Source organism: Balaenoptera acutorostrata, chromosome 9 (genome assembly GCF_949987535.1).
Source record: "Balaenoptera acutorostrata chromosome 9, mBalAcu1.1, whole genome shotgun sequence".
Lineage (NCBI taxonomy): Eukaryota > Metazoa > Chordata > Mammalia > Artiodactyla > Balaenopteridae > Balaenoptera > Balaenoptera acutorostrata.
Genome location: NC_080072.1, coordinates 9,979,054 through 10,002,195, shown reverse-complemented (window position 1 = coordinate 10,002,195; position 23,142 = coordinate 9,979,054).

Below are 23,142 nucleotides of genomic sequence, written 5' to 3'. Positions count from 1 at the left end.
TGTAGCTTTTTTTTTTTTTTTTTTTTTTTGGGCTGTGCTGTGTGGCATGTGGGATCTTAGTTTCCCAACCAGGGATCGAACCTGTGCCCCCTGCAGTGGAAGCACAGAGTCTTAACCGCTGGACTGCCAGGGAATTCCTGACTGTAGCATTTTTTGTAATAGGAAGAATATGGAATAATAACAGCTAACATTTTTGAGTACTCACTGTGTTCCAGGACAGTATCTCATATACTTCACAGAGCAACTCTATGAAGTGGTTTTTATTATTATATTCCATTTTGCAAGTGGGGTAATTAGCTGGCAACTTCCCCAAGGAACCACAGCAAGTAAGTAACAGAGCTGAGAATTTAACCCAGAGCTGCACACTTGATCATTATGCTGTACTATCATTTAGAACCAGCTAAATATCTGTTTAAGTAGGGAACAAGTTACATAAATATGGTATTTGAAGTTCCACACTGTGTGTCCCTCCCACCATAAACAATTATAAAACTGAAAAAAATACATGAAGTGACTGTTTTTGGCCATTGCACAATCGGCAGGGTGATCCCCAAGTAAAAAAGAGGCATACAAAGTGAACCCCACTATATCACTGGCTTTCTGCCTGATGGCACTTTCTGGTGCTGTAATGAGGTGAAATTCAAGCAGAAAACAGCAGAGGTTAATTTAACATTAAAAAAAAATTTTTTTTTTAATTTATTTTTGGCTTCATTGGGTCTTCATTGCTGCACGTGGCTTTCTCTAGTTGCGGCGAGCGGGGGCTACTCTTCGTTGCAGTGTGTGGGCTTCTCGTTGCGGTGGCTTCTCTTGTTGTGGAGCATGGGCTCTAGGCGTGCGGGCTTCAGTAGTTGTGGCTCGCGGGCTCTAGAGCACAGGCTCAGTAGTTGTGGCACACGGGCTTAGTTGCTCCGTGGCATGTGGGATCTTCCTGGACCAGGGCTTGAACCCGGGTCCCCTGCATTGGCAGATTCTTAACCACTGTGCCACCAGGGAAGTCCCTAATTTAACATTTGATGCTGTTGAGGCAATTGGGAATTGTAGGTTGGAGTATTAGACAAAAGGGTGTACAGAAAAGGAGCTCCAGAAATTTGCATATGGATCTTCTTAAGTCTTTAGCCAAACACTAAAGACGTAAGTATGTTTAGGGTGAGACCTCACAGGCCTGGCAGAGAACAGCTACTGGGTCTCACAGCACTGGGAAACATAGGAGTTCCTATTAGGCGGAATCAAGAGACATCATTAAATACTCTGAGCATTCAAATGAGACCCCAGAAAGGCCATGCATTAGGAGTAGGGCTACTCTAGCCCTGGACTATGCATCACTATAGACCTTTCCAATAAAGCTTAAAAATAAACCATAAAAAGAACAACCTATCTGCCAGTAAATTAACTTTGCCAGAACAAGACAAAACATCCTTTAAAGGAAAGCAACAAGGGGCTTCCCTGGTGGCGCAGTGGTTGAGAATCTGCCTGCCGATGCAGGGGACATGGGCTCAAGCCTTGGTCTGGGAAGATCCCACGTGCCGCGGAGCGACTGGGCCCGTGAGCCACAATTACTGAGCCTGCGCATCTGGAGCCTGTGCTCCGCAACAAGAGAGGCCGCGATAGTGAGAGGCCCGCGCACTGCGATGAAGAGTGGCCCCCGCTTGCCACAGCTAGAGAAAGCCCTCGCACAGAAACGAAGACCCAACACAGCCATAAATAAACAAAAATAAATAAATTTAAAAAAAAAAAAAAGGAAAGCAACAAAATCCTGACACTCAAAAAATTTAGCATTCACAATGTCCAACATAAAACGTAGAATTGCTAGACATGAAAAAAAAAATCAGGAAAATGTGACCCATAACCAGAGTGAAAAAAAAAAAAAAAAAACAATAGAAATTTACCCATAGATGACAAATGTTGAAAGAGCAGACAGGTAATTTTAAACAGCTATTCTAAATATACTTAAGGATTTAAAGGAAAAGATTAACATACTGGGTAAGAGATGGAAAAGCTCACTAAAGAAATAGAAACAGTAAAAAAAAAGAAATGGAAATTCTATTTTTTTTAAATTGAAGTATAGTTGATTTACAATGTTGTGTTAGTTTCTGCTGTACAGCAAAGTGATTTGGTTATACACATATATACATTCTTTTTCATATTCTTTTCCATTATGGTTTATCACAGGATATTGAATATAGATCCCTGTGCTATACAGTAGGACCTTGTTGTTTATCCATTCTATATATAATTGTTTGCATCTATTAACACCAGCCTCCCATTACATTCTTTCCCCACCCCCCCTTTCCCTTGGCAACCACAAGTCTGTTCTATATGTCTGTATGTTTCTGTTTTGTAGGTAAGTTCATTTGTGTCATATTTTAGATTTCACATATAAGTGATATCATATGGTATTTATCTTTCTCTTTCTGATTTACTTCACTTAGTATGATAATCTCAAGTTGCATCCATGTTGCTGCAAAAGGCATTAGTTCATTCTTTTTTATGGCTGAGTAGTATTCCATTGTATATATGTACCACATCTTCTTTATCCATTCATCTGTTGATGGACAGAAATGGAAATTCTAGATATGAAAAATGTAGCATCTGTAATATAAATTCACCAGGTGGAATTAATAGCACACTGGAAACTAGAGAAGGAAAGATCAGTGAAATTGAAGATAGGAACATAAGAATTATCCAGAGTGATGCTCACAGAGGGGGAAAAAAGGCTGGAAAAAGGAAAAAGAGCAATGGCTACTGGATAATATCAGATGGTCTAACATGTGTATAATTGCAGTCCTAGACTAAGAGGAGAAAGAGACTAGGGTAGAAAAAAATAATTTAAAGAAATAGTGGCCAAAAATGCTTCGAAATTTGAAGAAAAATATCAATTCATTAGATCCTAGAATCTCAGTGAACCACAAACAGGAAAAAAAAATGCAAAGAAAGTCATACCTAGGCACAGCAGTCAAATTACTAAAGATGAAAAAGAGTAAATCTTTTTTTGTTATATTTTCTTAAAATTTTATTTATTTATTTATTTATTTATTTTTGGCTGTGTTGGGTCCTCGCCTCTGTGCGAGGGCCCTCCCCAGCTGCGGCAAGTGGGGGCCACTCTTCATCGTGGTGCGCAGGCCTCTCACTATCACGGCCTCTCCTGCCGCGGAGCACAGGCTCCAGACGCGCAGGCTCAGCAATTGTGGCTCACGGGCCTAGTCGCTCCGCGGCATGTGGGATCCTCCCAGACCAGGACTCGAACCCGTGTCCCCTGCACTGGCAGGCAGACTCTCAACCACTGCACCACCAGGGAAGCCCGAGAAAGAGTAAATCTTGAAAGTACCTGGAGGAGAAATATACATTACAAGTAGGCGAACAACAATAAGAATGATCACTGATTTTTCACCAGAAATAATGCTATCAGAAGATAATGAAAAAATGCTGTTAATCTGGGAACCTATGTCCAGTGAAAATATTCTTGAAAAACAAAGGCCTGTGATGGTGGGGGTGGGGTTGAGGGCTGGTTCCAAGGGTATATGGGAATTCTTTGTACTTTTCACTCAATTTTGCTGTGACCCTAAAACTGCTCTATTTTTTTTAAATGAAGGCAAAAAATATATATTTTCAGACAAAAAGGCTGAGAGAATTCACCAGTAGACCTGCACTACAAGAAATTAAATGTTAAAGCAAGTTCTTCAGGTCAAAGAAAATGAAGTAAGGTAGAAACTGAGATTTATACAAAGGAATGAAAAGCACCAGAAATGGTGCATTTGTAGATAAATAAAAAATACTTTTTTCTCATTTATTAAATTTCTTTAAAAATAACTATTCAAAGAAGAAATAATAACATTATATCATGAAGTTTATAATATAATGTAAGGTTCTTTGGTTATATGTGAAGTGGTATATTAACTCATGGTAGACTGTGATGAGTTATGGATGTGTATTGTATTCCCTAGAGCAACTATTAAAACAAAGATGTATATCTAAAAAGCTAGTAGAGGAGTTAAAATGAAAAAAGAAAAACAGAGTTTAAAAAAAAAACACAAGAAAGGAGAGATAAAGGAACAAAATATAGATGAGACAAAGTGAAAACAAAGAGCAAAATCATAGACTCAACTCAACCATATCAATAATTACACTAAATGTAAACAGACCATATATTCCAGATTGTCAAACTGAATTAAACAACAAGACTCAGGGCTTCCCTGGTGGTGCAGTGGTTGAGAATCTGCCTGCCAATGCAAGGAACACGGGTTCGAGCCCTGGTCTGGGAAGATACCACATGCCGCAGAGCAACTAGGCCCGTGAGCCACAACTACTGAGCCTGCGCGTCTGGAGCCTGTGCTCCGCAACAAGAGAGGCCGTGATAGTGAGAGGCCCATGCACCACGATGAAGAGTGGCCCCCACTTGCCACAACTAGAGAAAGCCCTCGCACAGAAACGAAGACCCAACACAGCCAAAAATAAATATAAAAATAAATAAATTAATTAAAAAAAAAAGACTCAGTTATATACAAGAATTGTACTTTAAATATACTGACACAAATAAATAAAAGGATGGAAAATATATGCAATGCAAAGTGTAATCATAAGACAATCGTTCAAGATGGTGGAGTATAAGGACATGCACTCACTTCCTCTTGTGAGAGCACCAGAATCACAGCTAACTGCTGAACAATTATCGACAGGAAGACACTGGAACTCACCAAAAAAGATACCCCACATCCAAGACAAAGGAGAAGCTACAATGAGACAGTAGGAGGGGCGCAATCACAATAAAATCAAATCCCATAACCGCTGGGTGGGTGACTCACAAACTGGAGAACAATTATGCCACAGAAGTCCACCCACTGGAGTGAAGGTTCTGAGCCCCACGTCAGGCTTCCCAACCTGGGGGTCTGGCAACAGGAGGGGGAATTCCCAGAGAATCAGACTTTGAAGCTAGTGGGATTTGATTGCAGGACTTTGACAGGACTGGGGGAAACAGAGACTCCACTCTTGGAGGGCACACACAAAGTAGTGTGCACATCAGGACCCAGGGAGAAGGAGCAGTGACCCCATAGGAGACTGAACCAGAACTACCTGCTAGTGTTGGAGGGTCTCCTGCAGAGGCAGGGGCTGGCTGTGGCTCACCATGGGGACAAGGACACTGGCAGCAGAAGTTCTGGGAAGTTCTCCTTGGCGTGAGCCCTCCTTAAGTCTGCCATTAGCCCCACCAAAGAGTCTGTAGCCTCCAATGCTGGGTCGCCTCAGGCCAAACAACCAACAGGGAGGGAACCCAGCCCCACCCATCAGCAGACAAGCAGATTAAAGTTTTACTGAGCTCTGCCCACCAGAGCAACACCCAGCTCTACCCATCACCAGTCCCTCCCCTCATGAAGCTTGCACAAGCCTCTTAGATAGCGTCATCCACCAGAGAGCAGCCAGCAGAAGCAAGGAGAACTACAGTCTTGCAGCCTGTGGGATGAAAAACACATTCACAGAAAGACAGACAAATTCAAAAGGCAGAGGACTATGTACCAGATGAAGGAACAAGATAAAACCCCAGAAAAACAACTAAATGAAGTGGAGATAGGCAACCTTACAGAAAAAGAATTCAGAATAATGATAGTGAAGATGATCCAGGACCTCGGAAAAAGAATGGAGGCAAAGATCGAGAAGTGGCAAGAAATGTTTAACAAAGAACTAGAAGAATTAAAGAACAAACATCTAGAAGAATTAAAGAACAAACAAACAGAGATGAACAATACAATAACTGAAATGAAAAATACACTACAAGGAATCAATAGCAGAATAACTGAGGCAGAAGAATGGATAAGTGACCTGGAAGACAGAATGGTGGAATTCACTGCTGTGGAACAGAATAAAGAAAAAAGAATGAAAAGAAATGAAGACAGCCTAAGAGACCTCTGGGACAAGATCAAACACACCAACATTCACATTATAGGGGTTCCAGAAAGAGAAGAGAAAGGACCTGAGAAAATATTTGAAGAGATTATAGTCAAAAACTTCCCTAACATGGAAAAGGAAATAGCCACCCAAGTCCAGGAAGTGGAGGGAGTCCCAGGCAGGATAAACCCAAGGAGAAACACACCGAGACACATAGTAATCAAATTGGCAAAAATTAAAGACAAAGTATTAAAAGCAGCAAGGGAAAAATGACAAATAACATAACAAGGGAACTCCCATAAGGTTAACAGCTGATTTCTCAGCAGAAACTCTACAAGCCAGAAGGGAGTGGCATGATATAATTAAAGTGATGAAAGGGAAGAACCTACAACCAAGATTACTCTACCCGGCAAGGATCTCATTTAGAGTCAATGGAGAAATCAAAAGCTTTACAAACAAGAAAAAGCTAAGAGAATTCAGCACCACCAAACCAGCTCTACAACAAATGCTAAAGGAACTTCTCTAAGTGGGAAACACAAGAGAAGAAAAGGACCTACCAAAACAAACCCAAAACAATTAAGAAAATGTAATAGGAACATACATATTGATAATTACCTTAAAGGTGAATGGATTAAATGCTCCAACCAAAAGACACAGGGTTGCTGAATGGATACAAAAACAAGACCCATATATATGCTGTCTACAAGAGACCCACTTCAGACCTAGGGACATATACAGACTGAAAGTGAGGGGATGGAAAAAGATATTCCATGCAAATGGAAATCAAAAGAAAACTGGAGTAGCAATACTCATATCAGATAAAATAAACTTTAAAGAATGTTACAAGAGACAAGGAAGGACGCTACATAACAATAAAGGGATCAATCCAAGAAGAAGATATAACAATTATAAATATATATGCACCCAACATAGGAGCACCTCAATACATAAGGCAAATGCTAACAGCTATAAAAGAGGAAATTGACAGTAACACATAATACTGGGGGACTTTAACAGCTCACTTACACCGATGGACAGATCATCCAAACAGAAAATTAATAAGGAAACACAAGCTTTAAATGACACAGTAGACCAGATAGATTTCATTGATATTTAATTGATATTTATAGGACATTCCATCTGAAAACAGCAGATTACACTTTCTTCTCAAGTGCACACGGAACATTCTCCAGGATAGATCACATCTGGGTCACAAATCAAGCCTCAGTAAATTTAAGAACATTGAAATCATATCAAGCATCTTTTCTGACCACAACACTATGAGATTAGAAATAAATACAGGGGGAATAAAACGTAGAAAACACCAACACATGGAGGCTAAACAATACATTACTAAATAACCAAGAGATCACTGAAGAAATCAAAGAGGATATCAAAAAATACCTAGAGACAAATGACAACAAAAACACGACGATCCAAAACCTATGGGATGAAGCAAAAGCTGTTCTAAGAGGGAAGTTTATAGCAATACAATCCTACCTCAAGAAACGAGAAAAATCTCAAATAAACAATCTAACCTTACACCTAAAGGAACTAGAGAAAGAAGAACAAACAAAACCCAAAGTTAGTAGAAGGAAAGAAATCATAAAGGTCAGAGCAGAAATAAATGCAATAGAAACAAAGAAAACAGTAGCAAAGATCAATAAAACTAATAGCTGGTTCTTTGAGAAGATAAACAAAATTAATAAACCTTAAGCCAGACTCATCAAGAAAAAGAGGGAGTGGACTCAACTCAATAAAATTAGAAATGAAAAAGGAGAAGTTACAACTGACACCGCAGAAATACAAATCATCATAAGAGAATATTACAAGCAACTCTATGTCAATAAAATGGACAACCTGGAAGAAATGGGAAAATTCTTAGAAAGGTATAACTTTCCAAGACTGAACCAGGAAGAAATAGAAAGTTTGAACTGACCAATCACAAGTAATGAAATTGAAACTGTGATTAAAAATCTCCCAACAAACAAAAGTCCAGGACCAGATAGCCTCACAGGTGAATATCATAAAACGTTTAGAGAAGAGCTAACACCCATCTGTCTCAAACTCTTCCAAAAAATTGCAGAGGAAGGAACACTCCCAAACTCAATCTATGACGCCACCATCACCCTGATACCAAAACCAGACAAAGATACTACAAAAAAAGAAAATTACAGACCAATATCACTGATGAATATAGATGCAAAAAAATCCTCACCAAAAACTAGCAAACAGAATCCAACAACACATTAAAAGGATCATACACCATGATCAAGTGGGATTTATCCCAGGGATGCAAGGATTCTTCAATGTACGCAAATCAATCAATGTGATACACTGTGTTAACAAATTGAAGAATAAAAACCATATGATCCTCTCAATAGATGCAGAAAAAGCTTTTGACAAAATTCAACACCCATTTATGATAAAAACTCTCCAGAAAGTAGGCATAGAGGGAACCTACCTCAACATCATAAAGGCCATATATGACAAACCCACAGCAAACATCATTCTCAATGGTGAAAAACTGAAAGCATTTCCAAGATCAGGAAGAAGACAAGGATGTCCACTCTTACCACTATTATTCAACATAGTTTTGGAAGTCCTAGCCATGGCAATCAGAGAAGAAAAAGGAATACAAATTGGAAAAGAAGAAGTAAAACTGTCACTGTTTGCAGATGACATGATACTATACACAGAAAATCCTAAAGATGCCACCAGAAAACTACTAGAGCCAATCAATGAATGTGGTGAAGTTGCAGAATACAAAATTAATGCACAGAAATCTCTTGCATTCCTATACACTAATGATGAAAAATCTGAAAGAGAAATTAAGGAAACACTCCCATTTACCATTGCAACAAAAAGAATAAAATACCTAGGACTAAACCTACCTAGGGAGACAAAAGACCTGTATGCAGAAAACTATAAGACACTGATGAAAGAAATTAAAGATGATATCAACAGATGGAGAGACATACCATGTTCTTGGATCGGAAGAATCAATATTGTGAAAATGACTATACTACCCAAAGCAATCTACAGATTCAGTGCAATCCCTATCAAATTACCAATGGCATTTTTTACAGAACTAGAACAAAAAAATCTTAAAATTTGTATGGAGACACAAAAGACCCCAAATAGCCAAAGCAATCTTGAAGGAAGAAAACACAGCTGGAGGAATCAGACTCCCTGACTTCAGACTATACTACAAAGCTACAGTAATCAAGACAGTACGGTACTGGCAGAAAAACAGAAATACAGATCAGTGGAACAGAATAGAAAGTTGCACCTATGGTCAACTAATCTATGACAAAGGAGGCAAAGATATACAATGGAGAAAAGACAGTCTCTTCAATAAGTGGTGCCTGGAAAACTGGACAGCTACATGTAAAAGAATGAAGTTAGAACACTCCCTAACACCATACACAAAAATAAACTCAAAATTGATTAAAGACCTAAATGTAAAGACAGACACCATAAAACTCTTAGAGGAAAACATAGGAAGAACACTCTGACATAAATCACAGCAAGATCTTTTTTGACCCACCTCCTAGAGTAATGGAAATAAAACCAAAAATAAACAAATGGGACCTAATGAAACTTAAAAGCTTTTGCACAGCAAAGGAAACTATGAACAAGACAAAAAGACAACCCTCAGAATGGGAGAAAGTATTTGCAAACAAATCAACGGACAAAGGATTAATCTCCAAAATACATAAACAGCTCATGCAGCTCAATATTAAAAAAGCAAACAACCCAATCAAAAAATGGTCAGAAGACCTAAATAGACATTTCTCCAAAGAAGACATACAGATGGCCAAGAGGCACCTGAAAAGTGCTCAACATCACTAATTATTATAGAAATGCAAATCAAAACTACAATGAGGTATTACCTCACACTGGTCAGAATGGCCATCATCAGAAAATCTACAAACAGCAAATGCTGGAGAGGGTGTGGAGAAAAGGGAACCCTCTTGCACTGTTGGTGGGAATGTAATTGATACAGCCACTGTGGAGTACAGTACAGAGGTTCCTTAAAAAATTAAAAAAAAAAAAATTAAAAATAGAATTACCATATGACCCAGCAATGCCACTACTGGGCATATATCCAGAGAAAACCATAATTCGAAAAGACACATGCACCCCAATGTTCATTGCAGCACTATTTACAATAGCCAGGTCATGGTAGCAACCTAAATGTCCATCAACAGATGAATGTATAAAGAAGATGTGGTACATATACACAATGGAATATTACTCAGCCATAAAAAGGAATGAAATTGGGTCACTTGCAGAGACGTGGATGGATCTAGAGACTGTCATACAGAGTGAAGTAAGTCAGAAAGAGAAAAACAAATATCGTATATTAACACATATATGTGGAACCTAGAAAAATGGTACAGATGAACTGGTTTGCAAGGCAGAAATAGAGATGCAGTTGTAGAGAACAAACGTATGGCCACCAAGGGGGGAAAGCGGGGTGGGGGTGGGATGAACTGGGAGATTGGGATTGACATATATACACTAATATGTATAAAATAGATAATAAGAACCTGCTGTATTTAAAAACTTAAATTAAAAAAAGGGTAATCATAAGAAAGCTGGGATAGCTAAATTAATTAATATAAGATAAAATAGACTTTGAGATAGAGTATTATCAGAGGGAATTTCATAATAAGGAAATCATTAATTCATTAAGAAGACATAAAAATCCAAAATTTGTATGAATCTAATAATTGAAATATGTGAAGCAAAAATTGACCAACTAAAAAGAGAAATAGACAAATCCATGATCATAGTTGGAGGTTTTAACACCTCCTTTTAGTAAATTATAAAACAGACCAAAAAAATGAATAAAGATATAGAATTTTGAACAATACCATCAACCAGTTTCACCTACTGACATGTATCCAACACTGCATCCAACTACTGAATACACATTCTTTTCAAGAGTACATTGAACATTCTTCAAGATAGACTATATGTTAGGCCATAAAATAAATATATATCATAAAATGATACAGAGTCTATTCTCTGACAACTGTGTTAAATTAGGAGTTGATTACAAAGGAATGTCCAGAAAATCTCCAAATATTGGGAAATTATCATATTACCAGATAATCCATAGGCTCAAAGAAATTGCAAGGAATTAGAAAATATTTTTAGGGGCTTCCCTGGTGGCGCAGTGGTTAAGAATCCGCCTGCCAATGCAGGGGACATGGGCTCGAGCCCTGGTCCGGGAAGATCCCACATGCTGCAGAGCAACTAAGCCCGTGGGCCACAACTACTGAGCCTGCGTTCTACAGCCCACAAGCCACAACTACTGAAGCCCACGTGCCACAACTACTGAAGGCTGTGCGCCTAGAGCCTGTGCTCCACAGCAAGAGAAGCCACCCCAATGAGAAGCCCGCACGCTGCAACGAAGAGTAGCCCCCGCTCGCCACAACTAGAGAAAGCCGGCACGTGCAGCAACAAAGACCCAATACAGCCAATAAATTAATTAATTAATGAAATAAATCTATTTTTTTAAAAAAAGAAAATATTTTTAAATGAATGATGATGAAAACATATCAAAATTTATGGGATACAACTAGCAGTGCTTAAAGGGAAATTTATAGCTTTAAATGCTTGTTTTAGAAAAGGTATGAAATCAATGAAATATAAAATACAATTAAACAAAGTAAATACAATAAAAAATTAGTTTTTTGAAAAAAATTGATAAATCTCTAGCAAGAATAATGAAGAAAAAAAGAAAACATCTCACACCATACACAAAAATAAACTCAAAATGGCTTAAAGATTTAAATAGAAGACATGACACCATAACACACCTAGAAGAGAACATTAGCAAAACATTATCTGACATAAATTGTACCAATGTTTTCTTAGGTCAGTCTCCCAAGGCAATAATAGAAATAAAAGCAGAATAAACAAATGGGACCTGATCAAATTTACAAGCTTTTGTACAGCAAAGGAAGCCATAAACAAAATGAAGATAACCTATGGAATGGGAGAAAATATTTGCAGATGACGTGACAGACAAGGGTTTAATTTCCAGAATATACAAACAGCTCATACAACTCAATAACAAAAAAACAAACAACCCAATTAAAAAGTGGGCAGAAGACCTAAACAGACATTTCTCCAAAGAAGACGTATACATGGAAAGAGGTTCAACATCACTAACAGAGAAATGCAAATCAAAACTACAATGAGGGACTTCCCTGGTGGTCCAGTGGCTAAGACTCCACGCTCCCAATGCAGGGGGACCAGGTTCAATCACTGGTCAGGGAGCTAGATCCCACATGCTGCAACTAAAAATCCCGCATGCTGCAACTAAGACCCGACTTGGCCAAATAAATTAACTAATTTTAAAAAAACTATTAAAAAAAAAAACTACAGTGAGGTATCACCGCACACCTGTCAGAATGGCCATCATTAAAAACTCTACAAATAACAAATGCTGGAGACGGTGTGGAGAAAAGGGAGCCCTCCTACACTGTTGGTGGGAATGTAAGTTGGTACAGCCACTATAGAAAACAGTATGGAGTACAGATGAACTGGTTTGCAGGGCAGAAATTGAGACACAGATGTAGAGAACAAACGTATGGACACCAAGGGGGGGAAAGCGGTGGCGGGTGGGCGTGCTGTATAACCTGCTGTATAAAAAAATAAATAAAATAAAATTCAAAAATTAAGAAAAACCCCCAACAGTATGGAGGTTCCTCAGAAAACTAAAAATAGAATTACCATGTGATCCAGCAATCCCACTCCTGGGCATATATCCAGACAAAACTCTAATCCAAAACAATACATGCACCCAAATGTTCATTGCATCACTATTCACAATAGCCAAGACATGGAAACAACCTAAATGTCCATCAACAGATGAATGGATAAAGAAGATGTGGTACTATACACAGTGGAATACTACTCAGCCATAAAAAAGAATGAAATAATGCCATTTGCAGCCACATGGATGCCACTTGAGATCATCATACTAAGTGAAGTAAGTCAGACAGAGAAAGACAAACACTGTCTGCAGCCAATTAATCTCCTGGCTTCTCAATGACCTTGAGATAAAGTCTAACTCCTTAACATGACTTGCAAGGCCCTTTTGAACTATGCTTGCTGCCTCCACCCCACCCCGGGCCTTAAATCTCACTCTTCTTGCCTGAAATTCTCCCTTCCACTTCCCCACCTCTTGTCTGTCTCTGTGTTCCAGACCTACTGAACTTCTTTCAGCTCCTCAGAAGCTGCCAAGTTCTCTCGGATTTCTGTGCCTACAGGAGTCTCTTCTCACTTCCAGGAACATTTTTGCCATCCCCACTCCTCAGTCCCTTTTCACCTGGCTAATTCCATGCAAAGTTCTGGGCTCTCTGTCACTCTAGAACCTGTATCTCTCCTTAACACTTAGCCCTTGACTCCTTTGTACTTAACTCACTATCTTGCGAGTGTTATGTACTTGCCGTGTCCTCTCCATACTGGGAGCTCCATGGGACCAGGGGCTATTCTATTTAGTTATACATATGTTTACACATGCACACACACAGATCTTGTATACACTGCTAGTAAAGTTGATTGTTTCTGAGTAGAGAGGATAAGCATTTTTTTAATGTTTTAAAATACTTATCTATATTTTCTGATTTTTATAATAAACATCTCTTGTTTTCCTAATAATAACACAATTTCAGACTTACTGTAAAGCTACAGTAATCATAACAGTGTGGAAGTGGCAAAGAACAGACAGATCAACGGGATGGAATAGAGAGTCTAGAAATAGACCCACACAAATACAGTCAACTGAACTTTGACAGAGGAGCAAAGGCAATACAGTGGAGAAAAGAGAATTCTTTCAACACATGGTGTTGGTACAACTTGACATCCACGTACAAAAAAATGATCTAGACACAGACCTTAGACCCCTCACGAAAAATTAACTCAAAATGGATTATAGACTTAAATGTAAAACACAAAACCATGAAACTATAAGGTAACCTGGGAGAACATTTAGATGATCTTGAGTTTGGCAATAGCTTTTTAGGTACCACACCAAAGCCATGACCCATGAAAGAGATAACTGATAAGCTGGACTTCATTAAAATTAAAAACTTAAGCTCCGTGAAAGATACTCTCAAGAGAATGAGAACACAAGCCACAGACTGGGAGAAAATATTTGCAAAAGACATATCTGATACAGGACTGTTATCTAAAATACACAGAGAACTCTCAAAACTCAAAAAATAAGAAAACAAATGGGAGAAAATAATTGCAAACCATATATCTGATAAGGAACTCACACAACTTAATAGCAAAAATATATAAGGAACTCATACAACTCAATAGCAAAAAAATCAATTCATGTACCTGTTGGCCATTTGTATACCTTTGTATATGTTTTCTGGAAAAAATGTTTATTCCGGTCTGTATTTTAAAACCCCCCAGTAGTCCTTTCTTCCTATGTGTGTCCTTTTCTTTTACACAGAACACTTCACTTCTGACACTTTGGTCACCAAATGCGAAGGGGGATTCCCCACACTAAGCAATTCTGTGACACCAGCAATTTAGCTCAGTTCTGACACTATGCACCTGGAGATAGCATCAGACCCTACAAGGTAAGGGCTCAGTCCCACCAGACTGTCCCACACACCACCACTTCAGATGCCAGTAGAAAGTTCAGGTGGTTACCTGTGCTTCTGACCCACTGGCTATAAATCAGAGATTCCCACAATGCCTTCCTTGGATTCAATTAATTTGCTAGAGTGGCTCACAGAACTTAGGAAAACAGTTTACTTACTGTTTACCAGTTTATTATAAAAGGATGTGATAAAGGATACAGATGAACATCCAGATGGAAGAGATGTGTGGGGGGCAAGGTATGCAGGAAGTGGCGCCGAGCCCCCATGCCCTGCCCGTGTGCACCACTCTCGCCACACCTCCGTGTGGTCACCAACCTGGAAGCTCTCCAAACCCCATACTTTTAGGATACTTATGGAAGCTTCCTCACGTAGGCAAGATCAATCATTAACTCTATTTCCAGCTCCTCTCTCCTCTCTGGAGGATGGGGGAATGGGGCTGAAAACTCCGAGCCTCTGATTATGGCTTGATCTTTCTGGTGACCAGCCCTCATTCAGGAGCCCACCCAGAGTCACCTCATTAGAACAAAAGACACTCCTATCACCCAGAAAATTACAGGGGTTTCAGGAACTGGGGACAGAGACCAATAGGTATTTTCTATTACCTCACAAGATACTTTGTCCATTTTTAAATTGGATTATTTGATTTTTTTGCTATTAAGTTGTGTGAGTTCCTTATCAGATATATGGTTTGCAATTATTTTCTCCCATTTGTTTTCTTATTTTTGAGTTTTGAGAGTTCTCTGTGTATTTTAGATAACAGTCCTGTATCAGATATGTCTTTTGCAAATATTTTCTCCCAGTCTGTGGCTTGTGTTCTCATTCTCTTGACAGTGTCTTTCACAGAGCATAAGTTTTTAATTTTAATGAAGTCCAGCTTATCAGTTATCTCTTCCATGGGTCATGGTTTTGGTGTGGTACATAAAAAGCCATTGCCAAACTCAAGATCATCTAAATGTTCTCCCAGGTTATCTTATAGTTTTACGGTTTGGTGTTTTATGGTATATATACACGATGTAATATTATTTGTCCATAAGAAAGAAGGAAATCCTGCCATTTGTGATATGGATGGAATTTGAGGGCATTATGCTACGTGAAATAAGTCAGTCAGAGGAAGACCAATACTGTATGATCTCAATTATATGTGGAATCTAAAAAAACCAAACTCAGAGAGTAGAGTTGTGGTAGCCAGAGAGATGGAGAAGAAAGAGTGATGGTGGTCAAAGGGCACACATTTCCAGTTATAAGATGAATAAGTTCTGGGGATCTAACGTACAGCAGCATGATGACTACAGTTAACCATACTGTACTGTATGTTTGAAAATTGCTAAGAGAGTGGATCGTAAAAGTTCTCACCATATATACACACAAAAAGAACTATGTGAGGTGGTAGACATATCTTAGTCTATTTGGGCTGCTATAACAGAAATGTCATAGACTGGGTAGCTTGTAAACAACAGAAATTTATTTCTCACAGTTCTGGAGGCTAGGAAGTCCAAGATCAAGGTGCTGGCAGATTGGGTGTCTGGCGAGAGGGTTCACTTCCTAGATGGCTGTCTTTTTGCTTTAACTTCGCATGGTGGAAGGGTCAAGGACTTCTTGTATAGGACACTATTCCCATTTATGAGGGCTCCACCCTCATGACCTAATCACCTCCCAAAGGCCTCATGTCCACACATATAACATTGGGGATTAGATCTCAACAGATGAACTTGAGGGAGACACAAATATTCAGTGCATAGTATACTGTATGATTCCAATTATATGACATTCTGGAAAAGGCAAAATTATGGAGACAGTAAAAGGCCAGGGGATAGAGGGGAGGGAGGGGTGAATAGGTAGAGCATAGAGGATATTTAGGGCAGTGAAACTATCTTGTATGATACTGTAATGGTAGATACATGTGTCAAAACCCATAGAATGTATAACACAAAGAGTAAACCCTAATGTAAACAATGAACTTTGGGTAATGATGTGTCAATATTGGTAATCAGTTGTAACAAATGTACCACTGGTAGGGAATGTTGATAATGGGGGAGGCTGTGTGTGTGTGGACATATAGGCGGTATATGGGAAACTCTCTGAACTTCCTGCTCAATTTTGCTGTGAACCACAAACTGCCCTAAAGAATAAATGTATTAATCATGATTATGTTGGAAAGAGAAGAACAGTTTGTTCTTTGAAGACAAAAATAAAGGTGTTTTTGTTAAAAAAAAAAAAAAGAAGAAGTGTATTAAAAAAATTAATGAAAGAGACCTTAAAAATCAAAAACCAACTGTCAGAGGTAATCCCACCCTGAGTCAAAATGCTAGGTGGTGTCTGAAAGTACCCACTTTCTAAATCTGGGATATGAGCAAGTTATGTGAACACTCCAGGGCTTGATTTATTTTCTGCTTGAAGATAAAGAGTTGGGCAAGGTCAGCAGTTCTCGTGCTTTTGAGTTTTTCATGAAGTAAATTAAAAATGGAAATGAGTGTAGAGGTGTCCACTTTTCATTTTGTGAAATAAACGTATTTTCAAAGCGCCACCATCTACTGTTACCATTTCATTATTAAAAAACAGAAAATTTTAGTACAGAAAATTTTAGTACAGAAAATTTTTTAGTACAGAAAATTTTTTAGTACAGAAAATTTTTTAGTACAGAAAATTTTAGTACAGAAAATTAGGACATAATTCTTAAAAAGACAATCACTTTAATTGAATACCCTTAGTTTTATGAAAAACTCTACATTTTCCTTTATTTTTCTATTTTTTCAACTAACTGCTGAAAACTCTACGCTATCTGGAACCAGTTTGTGGACCAGTACTTGGAATGACTAAATGATGTCTTCCAAACCTAATATTCTGAGGCCTGATGCACAAGTAGGTTGGTGTGGCAGAAACGTCCAAAGTGCTGGTCCTAAGCAAACAGTGAACACTAACCATCAGGGCCGAAGTCCCTGACATTTATGCTGAGCATATTATTGCTAATACTTAAAACAACCCCACGGGGTAGGTATCATCGATGCAAAAAACTGAGGCTTGGAGGGCTTCCCTGGTAGTGCAGTGGTTGAGAATCTGCCTGCCAATGCAGGGGACACGGGTTCGAGCCCTGGTCTGGGAAGATCCCACATGCCGCGGAGCAACTAGGCCCGTGAGCCACAACTACTGAGCCTGCGCGTCTGGAGCCTGTGCTCTGCAACAAGAGAGGCCGTGACAGTGAGAGGCCCGCGCACCGCGATGAAGAGTGGCCCCCGCTTGCCGCAACTTGAGAAAGCCCTCGCATAGAAACGAAGACCCAACACAGCCAAATAAATAAATAAATAAATAAATAGATAGATAAATAAATAAGTCAGGAGCTCTTTTAAAAAAAAAAACTGAGGCTTGGAAAGACACAGTAACCTGTCTATAGCAGTTGCAGCACCAGGACACATACCCAAGCCAGTCTTGACTCCAAAGCCCATGTTGTTTCTGCCTTCAGATTCTGGTTTTCTGCCTAGCATGCTCTTTTCTTCTGGTAGCAATATTCTCCTCCTCTGAAAATGGCTCCTTTCTGTGGTGCTCCAAGGACAATGGTGCTTCAAGGACAAGGACAACCCTGTCTGAAAAACTTTCACCGTTACACCCCCTACTGGACTCTTAATCGGCCTCCCCATAATGTTGCTCTGCTTACGAAATCCCTGAGCCCACCTGGGCAATGCCCACCTGGGCAAAGGGGCCTGTCCCAAGTAAGGAAAGGCATATGGCCTGTCCCACTCCCACTCTTACGAAGGAAGGTGTATGTGCCTCGACCAATCAGTAAACGAAATGTTTACCTCGGACCATTCCTTTGTTTTGCTGGCTATAAAAACTGATGCATAGCACATGTTCGGGCTCCTCTCTCCCAGACTACTAGGAAGAAGACCACTGTGCAGGCAGTGACCATTCCCTTTAATAAATTCTATCTTCTTCACATTCTGCCTTATGTCTGGAAATTCTTTTCCAGCCCGTGTTCGGACCACGACATTTGGTGGCCAGTCCAGGGATCTCTTTCCCCACCTCCTGTCCTCATTCCTTGGGACCCTCTGTGAACAGGCAAGTTGCTGTGGAAGCGAAGGAGGAACTCTGGCCAGGGCCACAGCCTGGTGTGTTCCAAAGGCTCCAGGGCTCACTTCGCCCCAGTAACTGCCGCCCAGAACAGGTGAGGATCCCTCTATTTCCCTTCCAACCGGGACTGGGCCTATTGGTATGGTGTGGGCACGGGCCAGGCATTTAAAAGCCATTAGGACGCCGGCCGCTGGAAGACTCCTGTGAAAGGATAAGGGGGTCACGGAACGGACCAGGCTATTAGAGCATCGGCCCCCAGCAAGACAACTCCTGAGCAACGCGAGGCACATTGTGGATGAAGAAAAACACGAAGCCCACAGTCCCTTGGCCACCAACTCCTCGGTAGGGTTAGAAGGCGGACTCCTCAGTCCTCTTTTCTGTTGCTTCTGCTTCTTTCTCCTCGGCTCCGACTGACTCCAAAGGACCTCGCCGCCTCCAGATCGTCCCAAGAGCTCCTTCCCATCCCTGAGAGTCTTCTAATGGTGAGTCAATTCCCAGCTGGCTTGCGGAGATTCCCCTCTCCGTACACTGGTGCCCTGGCCGCACGGTTTCTCACTGCTCTGGCCACCTCCCAGGGTCGGACGGGACTTTTGGGATGGTCGGCCTTTTTATGCCTTAGTCGCACGGCGATGTCACTGAGACAAAGAGGGAGGCCTTTTTGCCCATCAGTGATTCTCAGTACTCCCATTCTACGGCATTGGGGCTAAGTATAGGTTCAGGCAGGTCTATCCCCTTAGACTCACCTCTTAGTTGTATTCTCAGGAAAGGGAAGGAATTTGACCCAGACAATCTCAAAAGGAAGAGGCTCATATTCTTTTGTAACACGGCTTGGCCCAAGTACAAACTGGGGGACCAAGAATGATGGCCTCTTCATGGGACGCTAAATTATATCACCATCCTCCAACTTGATCTCTATTATTGGACACTGGGAAAGGCTTCCAAGGTTCTGTACATCAGAGCTTCAAGGCCCTCAGTCAGAATCCGAACCTGAGGGACTCCTGTCGCGTGCTTCTCTCCAACGCCGCTTTAATGCCTCGTGCTCTCCCCTCTCCTCCTCCTTCAGCTTCACTACCTCGTCCCTCCCCATCTCCCCCTGCGCCACATATCTTGGATGACCCTTCTTGTCCCCCATCTCACCAGCCTCCTCCCCGACACCCACCTCTCTACCCGCAAGCAGACCTTCCCTCCCCTCCCCACACTCGGTCACGAGCAGCCCAACGCTCTGAATTGAGTCCCAACATGGTTCCCCTACAAGAGGTCGCTAATGGAGACCGAGGTACTATCAGGGTTCATGTCCCCTTCCCCACGTCTGATCTCTCATATTCAAGGGAAACTGGGCCCCTTAGCCAGGACCCCTCCACCTTCATCAGGGAATTCCAGGCCCTAACTATAGCCTTTGACTTAACCTAGCCAGATATTCCTGTGTTCTAACTACCTGCTGCATCACGAAGACAAGGCCGGGATCGGGGCCTTGGCTCAGGCCTGGACAGGTGAGGCACACGCCCGAGGTCCTAATGAGAACCGAGCGGGGGAAGAGACAGTCCCACGGGCAGACCCAGGATGGAGATACTAGGCAAGTGAAAATGGGCCAGCAGGAGGGCTCACTGGGAGAAACTTCATGACTACTTATCTACTAGAAGGTATGAAAAAGCCAGTCATCAAACAGGACAATTATAAGAAACTCAGAGAAGTTACCCAGGAACCCTTTGAGAATGCGGCCCTTTTTCAGGCCCAATTGGTAGAGGCTGTGGGGAAATACACCAACCTAGACCCTGAGACTCCTGAAGTTCAGGCTATATTGCAGTTCACTTTATAAGCCAGGCATCGCCAAGCATAAGACAGAAATTATGGAAGCTAGAGCAAGGGCCACAGACCCCATTTTCTGTCCTATTGACAGGGCTTTAAGGTCTTCACGAATAGGGAGGAGGCTTCTAGGAATAGACGAGAAGAGAGGAGGAAAAATTAACACAACATGCTCAATATACGGCTCTTGCCATTACTCAGTCCCTCCCACGGCAAGGACTCATGGCAGCCCATCTCCCGTCGCAGAAAACACAGCTGACCTGCCACCAGTGCGGTCAGCAGGGGCACAGTGAAGAATGGCCGCATCCCACCCCCCGATCCCCCGTGCCCTTACCGTCGTCAAAAGGGCCACTGGAAGAGGAGTTGTCCCTGCCGCCCTCAAGCTGGTAGGCCAACACCACGACCACCCAACACCTGGGGTATTTCGGGTCCCAGTCCCCTGGCTGAGGTCAAGGCCAGTTGCCCCTGTTGGTGGTAGTTGACTACCAGGAGTGAGAACGGGATTACGCTCAAGATCTGGGGCTCCTGGATGCGGATGACTGAAGGTGCCCAAGTCTCAATCTACAGGCCCCTATGTTCCCCAGAAGACCGGAGGAACCCCAGGTAACCCTGGATGTGGCAGGGGCTACTATAACCTTTCGAAGTGACACAGCGGCTACTTATTCAGCCCCAACCTCCTTCTCTGGTCCCACTCGCTGTTCCTCGATGCTCCTAACAGGGATGGGAACAGGCTCAGCCGGACTCTTAAACTTTATTTTCATGGCCCGACAGCTCTCTCTTGAACTTACACAACAGATTGCCAACCTCGCAGCTCAAATTAACATGCTACAAGACAAATAATTTCTCTGCAGGAGTAGTTTTACAAAATAGAAGAGCTCTGGACCTCCTAAAGGCTTATCAGGGAGGGACTTGTGCAACGTTAAAGGAGGATTGCTGTTTTTTGGTCAACCATCCGGGCAAGGTCCAGCCCAATCTTCGGGCCATGTATTTTTAACCTTCTTGTTAAGTTTGTCGCTTCCAGAATACAACAAATAAACCTCCAAATGGTGATGCAAGAAGAATACCAGGGGCTTCCCTGGTGGCGCAGTGGTTAAGAATCCGCCTGCCAACGCAGGGGACACGGGTTCGAGCCCTGGTCCGGGAAGATCCCACATGCCGCGGAGCAACTAAGCCCGTGCACCACAACTACTGAGCCTGCACTCTAGAGCCTGTGAGCCACAACTACTGAGCCCACGTGCCTAGAGCCCATGCTCCACAACAAGAGAAGCCTCTGCAATGAGGAGCCTGTGCACCGCAACGAAGAGTAGCCCCCACTCGCTGCAACTGGAGAATGCCCGCGTGCAGCAACGAAGACCCAATGTGGCCAAAAATAAATAATAAAATAAAATAAATTAATTAAAAAAAAAACAAGAATACCGGACAGGGCTTCCCTGGTGGCCCAGTGGTTAAGAATCTGCCTGCCAATGCAGGGGACTCGGGTTCAATCCCTGGTCTGGGAAGATCCCACATGCCATGGTGCAACAAAGCCCGTGTGCCACAACTACTGAGCCCGTGCTCTAGAGCCCGCGAGCCACAACTACTGGGCCCATGTGCCACAACTACTGAAGCCCACGTGCCTAGAGCCCGTGCTCTGCGACAAGAGAAGCCACCACAATGAGAAGCCCACACACAGCAATAAAGACCCAATGCAGCCAAAAATAAACAAATAAATGTATTAAAAAGAAAAAAAGAATACTGGACAGTCAACACTCGTACAACCCTTGAACAAGCCACCATCTCTTTCCATGGGGCCCGCACTCCTCCCTAGATGCACCCTGACAGAGAGCAGGCAAGGGAACCCAGGGCCCCACAATGCCCTCACTCAGCAGGAAGCAGCCAGAGTTCATCGCCCCTTCTCCTCACAAAAGGGCTTCCTGAATGTCTGAGAGGGAATTAGGCAGTTAGGTAGATATGAGTAAGGTATTCAATAAGGCCAAGGAATTGGCCCTACACATAAAGAGAAGGGGGAGTGTGGTGCTCCAAGGACAATGGTGCTTCAAGGACAAAGGATGACCCTGCCTGAAAAAGTTTCAGAGGTATACCTACTGGACTCTTAATCGCCCTCCCCACCATGTTGAGATGGTTTTGAAATCCCTGAGCCCACTTGGGTGATGCCCACCTGGGCAATGGAACCTGTCCCAAATAAGGAAAGACATATGCCCTGTCCTACTCCCACCGTACAGAAGGAAGGTATGTGTGCCTCGATCAATCAGTAAATGAAAATTTCACCTTGGACCATTCCTTTGTTTTCTGGCTATAAAAGCTGATCAATAGCATATGTGCGGGCTCGACTCTCCCAGACTACTAGGAATTCGGGCCGCAGTTCTGGCAGCAACCCTTTCCTCTAATAAATTCTATCTTCTTTACGTTCTGCTTTATGTCTGGAAATTCTTCTCCAACCTGCGTTCATACCTTGACACTTTCCCCACTCCAACATGTGGACTCTTTGAGATCAATCTCCAGGCCATAGTTGACTCATCCAGGCGTGGGTACTTGATCCAAGAAGGGCGTGCCAGTCAGAGTTCTTCCTTCTGTGTCTGAGTTTATACCTCGAGAGATTAGTAGGCCTACCTTCCAATGCAGCAAGCCATAAGACCTAAGACCCAGTAGTTTTCAGCTGTCTCTCCACCAGACCCTCGTTTGCAAGGAGAGAGAAAGAAGTGACATCAAGGAGGAACAGAGGAGGGAGAGACCTGGAAGCCTTCAAGTTCCTGCATCTGCT